This window comes from Myotis daubentonii, chromosome 3 (genome assembly GCF_963259705.1).
Source record: "Myotis daubentonii chromosome 3, mMyoDau2.1, whole genome shotgun sequence".
Classification (NCBI taxonomy): Eukaryota; Metazoa; Chordata; class Mammalia; order Chiroptera; family Vespertilionidae; genus Myotis; species Myotis daubentonii.
Genome location: NC_081842.1, coordinates 97,108,340 through 97,114,304, shown reverse-complemented (window position 1 = coordinate 97,114,304; position 5,965 = coordinate 97,108,340). Strand labels below are relative to the sequence as shown.

Below are 5,965 nucleotides of genomic sequence, written 5' to 3'. Positions count from 1 at the left end.
CATGAGCAGACTATTGAATCTCAGAGGGAGGACAGGGGAGTGTGGGTGGATGGGAAAAGATCAACCAAAGAACTTGTTTGCATATATGCATAACCCATGGACACTGACAATAGGGTGGTGAAGCACTAGTGGGGGGGGGCGGGGGTGGACTAGAATAAGTCGATGGGAGAAAAAAGGGGACATACGTAATACTTGCAACAATAAAGATTTTAAAAATACAAATTCTTAGAAAGGAAAATAAGACTATATGGTAAAAATTCGAGAGACTAGTAATAGTTCTGTTATCCTATAATTCCAACATACTTTTTAATCTTCTGAAATATATTGAGACTTGTTTTATGGCATATACTCCATTTTTCTATCTTGATTAATGTTATAATTGCTGCAGTACAATATTCTATGAATACAGTTAGGTCAGGTTGTTTGACTGAGTTGTTCAGATGTTCTGTTTCCTCATTGATTTTGTCTGCTTGTTATAGCAGTTAGTCAAGGAGAGATGTTAAACTCTTCAATATAATATTGTAAGTCTTAAAAATATTCATTTTTATGAATTTTTTGTTTAAAACCCATTTATTATGCAAAATGTTAACTTTCATAAAAAGTTTAATAACATACATCGCATGGTTACAGAAAGCCACCTTCCTGCAAAAAAAGGTACAAAAGCTATATAATCTATTATAGAGTTCATAATCAGGGCAACAGGGCCCTTTTCCGAGACCAGAAGACCAGCTCTATTGCTGGCCTTGGCAGAGTTTGGAGAAGCCACTGTCCCCCCACCACACACCCTACACACTCTGACAGTCTTTAGAATTTGGGGGTGGGGTGGGGCTGGGTGACATTGCCTAGTTGGTGCCCAGACCTTGCTCTGGCTCTTTAGGTCACCTAAGTTCACAGGCCTTCACTCCTGGGCACCAGGTCCAGCCTCAAGGCAGGGGTTTGGGAAGTGAAGTGGGCAGGGAGAGGCTGCGGTCCATCCATGCCCTTGGGCTTCTGGTCACAGAGTCCTGGGGTCCCAGGTGGAACAGGCGCCAGCACCTGTGTTCTGGAGGCGCCAGGACGGCCAGGTCAGTGGCAGAGTTCCTCTTGTCGTTGGAGATCCCGAGTTTCGGAGAGAGGTCCACTGTCTGGATGGAAAGATGAGGGCCTTCTGGGGGTCCAGGGGCGGGCTCGGCCAGGACCACCTGCAGGTTGAGGATGTAGTCGATGACACACTGCAGGATTTCCCACCTGGCTAAGCTGAGTGCCTCGCGGGACTCCGGGTACCAGTTCCCACAGGTGCAAGTAGCAGTGGTTCATGTCGTCCAGCAGACTCAGTAGCTCCTGGCTGCCGGGCCCTTGCTGCGGCCCCACGCAATGGCTAGGCTGCATTCCAACAGGCAGCACACTGCCTCATAGCAGCCGCACAAGGAGCTTAATGCCTTCATGCTGAGGAATGAAGTTGGAAATGCCCAAGGTTGAAAAAGCTGAAGAAATTCCTACAGCAGCTTGCTATCCATTTTTATGAATTTTTAGTAAGCTATATATATATATATAACTGCCCTCCCCTGCAGGCCAAGTCACCCCTAACTACCTTCCCTTGCCTGCCTGGTCACCTCCAATTGCCCTTCTCTGCTGCCCTGGTTGCCCCCAACTTCCCTCCCCTGTTGGCCTGATCGCCCACAACTGCCCTCCCCTGCTGGCCATCATGTGGCTGTGGGCACTGCCATCTTTGAGGGCGTGGTGGTAAATTAGCATATTCCCTTCTTATTGGCTGTAGGCGCCACCACATTTGCAACAGCGTGAGGGTCAATTAGCATATTCCCTCTTTATTAAGTGGGAGATATATATGTATATGTATATATATATATACATTCAAATATTGATATATGAAATATAATTTATATAGGAATGTAATTATTGTGTTTTGTTTCATATCTATAACCTAAAATGCTGATGGCTTATTCACATTTCATGAAGAAACTGCTTTCAGAAAACCTTGTATTTATTTATTTATTTATTTATTTATTTTTTAAATGTTTATTGTTGAGAGTATTGTAGATGTCCCTTTCTTTCCCCTAATTGCTCCCCTCCACATAGTTCCCTGCTTGCCCCAGACCTTCACCTCCCTATTGTCTGTGTCCATAGGTAATGTATATATGCATATAAGATATTTGATTAATCTCTTCTCTTCCCTCCCCCACTTTCCCTCTGAGATTCCTCAATCTGTTCCATGTTTCCATGCCTCTGATTCTACTTTACTCATCAGTTTATTTTGTTCTTTAGATTTCTTGTTCAATTATTTTTATATTCAATTTTGATAGATATGTATTTATTGCCATTTTATTGTTCATATTTTTAATCTTTTTTCTTCTTTCTCTTCTTAAAGAATATTTTTCAACATTTCATGTAATTCTGGTTTGGTGGTGATGACCTCCTTTAGCTTTTTCTTGTCTGGAAGCTCTTTATCTAACCTTCATTTCTAAATTATAGCTTTGCTGGGTAAAATTATCTAGGTTGTAGGTCCTTGCTATTCATCATTTTTAATATTTCTTGCCACCCCCCTTCTGGCCTGAAAAGTTTCTGTTAAGAAATAAGCTGACAGTCATATGGGAACTCCTTTGTAGATAACTAGCTTTTTTTCTCTTGCTGCTTTTAAGATTCTCTCTGTCTTTAACCCTTGGTATTTTAATTATGATATGTCTTGATGTGGGTCTCTTTGGGTTTCTCCTGCTTGTGACTCTGTGCCTTCTGGACTTGTAAGTCTATTTCTTTCACCAGGTAGGGAAAGTTTTCTGTCATTGTTTCTTCAAATAGGTTTTCAAAATCTTGCTCTCTCTCTTCTCCTTCTGGCATCCCCATAATGCAAATGTTGGTACACTTTAACTTGTCTCTGAGGCTCTGTACACTATCTTCATATTGTTGGATTCTTTTTTCATTTTGTTCTTCTGATTGAGTGTTTTGTTTTGTTTTTGTTTTCTCATATTCCTAGTATTTGATTTGATTCTCAGAATCCTCTACTCTACTGTTGAGTCCCTATAAATTGCTCTTTATTTCAGTTAGTATATGCTTAATTTCTAACTGGTCCTTTTACATGTCTTTGTAATTCTCACTAAGAGCCTTGAAAGTCTCACTAAGTCCTCTGAATCTCTCATTTAAGTTCCTTAATGCTCTTTTTAATATCCTTGAGCAATCTATAACCATTGTTTATAACTCTCTATCCAGTAGTTTGCTTGCTTCCATTTCTTCCATTTGTGACATGTTTTTTGTCTTTGCATTTTGACTGCTTCCCTGTGTTTGTTTCTGTGTATTATGTAGAACTGCTATGTCTTCTGGAATTGGTAGACTGGCCTTGTGTAGTAGGTGTCCTTTAGGGCCTATTGGCTCAGCCTCTCCAGTCACCTGAGCTGGGCACTCTAGGTACAGCCCAGTGTGGGCTGTGTGTACAGTCTTGTGATTGTGCCTTGATTGTTATTGGCATCACTGGGAGGACTTGACCACAAGGCCAATTGGCTTTGAGGACCAACTGCAACTACAGTGGAAGAGCTGATGTGCAGGAGACACCCTATGGAGGACTTGTTACAGTGAGGCTTTGGTGCTCATTGAGTCTGCCCCTATAATGTGTCACTTGTGGATATGTAGAGTTATAATCTTGTATGGTCTGAAGTGGTCTACCAAGTGCACTGGCTCTGGGGTCTCCTGGGAGGTGCAAAGTCAGCCACTGCCTGGGGCCACCTGGAAGGAGCTACAGAGAGATCTGCAGATGGCTGATACTTGCATTGGCATTGGAAGTGTCCAGAAGAGGCCAAAATGTGAAGCAAGGCAGGCCAGGAAAGGCCATTCATATGGAAAAGCAACTGCAAACAGCTTGGGTGGGGCTGCAATTAGGTCTCAGGGAATAATCAGGGCAGAGCAAACAGTATGAGTCAAACTGATGGAAAGATATGGCGGCCAGTTAGCCCTGTGATTGAGTGGCAGGGAGTCCCAACATAGGAGAAATGAACCCAAGAGCACCCCCATCTGAGACAAAGCTGCTCCAAGTTTCTGCCCCAATGCCAAACAATCTAATTCCTCATCTGATGTCCCAGGTTCCTTTCCAGCTGCAGCACTAGTGTTGGAGCCTCGAGAGATCGAATCTGAGTAAGTCTATGCACTGGCCCTTTAAGAGGAACTCTCTGGGTCTCCAGCAACCTCCGAGTCATTCACCCACAATCTTTGCTGGTTTTTATAGCTCAAAGTTATGGGGATTTCTATTCCCAGCACTGGAACCATGGCTGGTGTGGGTCTGGGACCCCTTGCTCCTCATGGGGAGCCTCCACAGCCACAGTATCTCTCCTGATTATAAAAATGCCACACATGGGTGTTGGACCAGCCCATTCTGTGCCTCAGCCCCTCCTACTGGTCTCAATGTGTTTTCTTCTTTACTTCTCTAGTTGTAGGACTTCCATTCACACAGATTTCAGGTGGTTCTGAATAATGGTTTTTCTGTATTTTAGTTGTAATTTTGATGTGGTTGTCAGAGGCAGTGAATAGCTTCATTTGTCTACATGCTATCTTGGTTCTCCCCTTGGTTTTATTTTTAAATTAGCTCTTTAATTTTGGGCAACATAATTTCTGTAATGCTCGTGTGTCTATTTCACAAGAAAAAGTCAACTAAATATATTTATATTTAAATTCTGCTGATACTAGCCTAATCTGAAATACTAGAGGCCCAGTGCAGAAATTTGTCCACTGGAGTGGGGGAAAGGATCCCTCAGCCTGGTCTTCACCCTCTCACAATCCGGGAGCCACACTACCAATTGCTTTGCAGAGGGAGGCCCTACTTATCCACTGCAGCACCGCAGGCCAGGGAGCCTGGGACTCCCTCTGAAGGGCTATTATGGGGTGATGGCCAGACCCCCAACCAATTGCATCGCACCTGGTTTAGCTGGCCTGGCACCAGTGGGTGTCATAATGTGGTTGTCTGGACGGTCATTCTGCTATTCAGCTGTTTGGTTGATTTGCATGTTATACTTTTACTGGTATTATTATAGATGAGAGACTTGCAGTATGTGAGATCTGGGTTGCTTTCAATTCTGTCATGACAATTTGAAAAGTTATATATATATATATATATATATATATATATATATATATATATATACACACACACACACATACACATATATATGTATATGTGTATGTGTGGGTGTGTGTATATATATATCCTATATAATAAAGAGGTGATGTGCAAATTGACCATCATACCCTCACACAAGATGGCTGCCCCCATGTGGTCAAAGATGGCCCCCCAATGTGGTCACAAGATGGCTGGCAGGGGAGGGCAGTTGGGTGTGACCAGGCCGATAGGGGAGGACAGCTGGGGCAATTGGGCCGGCAGGGGAGCAATGGGCGTTGATAAGGCTGGCAGGCAGAAGCGGTTAGGGGTGACCAGGCAGACAGAGAGGTTAGCAGTTAGGAGCCAGCAGTCCCGAATTGTGAGAGGGATGTCCTACTGCCGGTTTAGGCACGAACCCCGTGAGATTGGACCTAAACCGGCAGTTGGACATCCCCCAAAGGGTCCCAGATTGGAGAGGGTGCAGGCTGGGCTAAGGACACCCCCCTAGTGCAGAAATTTTGTGCACTGGGCCTCTAGTATATATATATATATATATATATATATATATATATATATATATATATCTGCCCTCATTTATGTGTATATGTTGTCCATTTTATATACACTTAAGGTCTATGTGTATGGAAGTGCACGTGCACACCCAATGATGCTAACAGCAATCAAGTCTCAACTATCATATGTGAGTATAAATTGTCGAAAAGAATACACAATAAAACAGAATATATGCTAGAGTTTAAATCATGGAACAGTCTTTTCAAATTAATTTTTTTCTTTTTTTTCTCTTTTGTCAATATTCTTTACTACTATGATAACAAATTAGGCAAACTCAAACACACTGCTTATCTGCCAATTTGTGTGATCCCTGATGAC

At 42.8% G+C, this 5,965-nt stretch overlaps 1 pseudogene; it reads right to left on the bottom strand.

The window, feature by feature from the left end:
• Positions 1-804: 804 nt before the first annotated feature.
• On the bottom strand, positions 805-1,439 carry LOC132229328 (DNA-binding protein inhibitor ID-3-like; annotated as a pseudogene).
• Between the last annotated feature and the right edge of the window lie 4,526 nt (positions 1,440-5,965).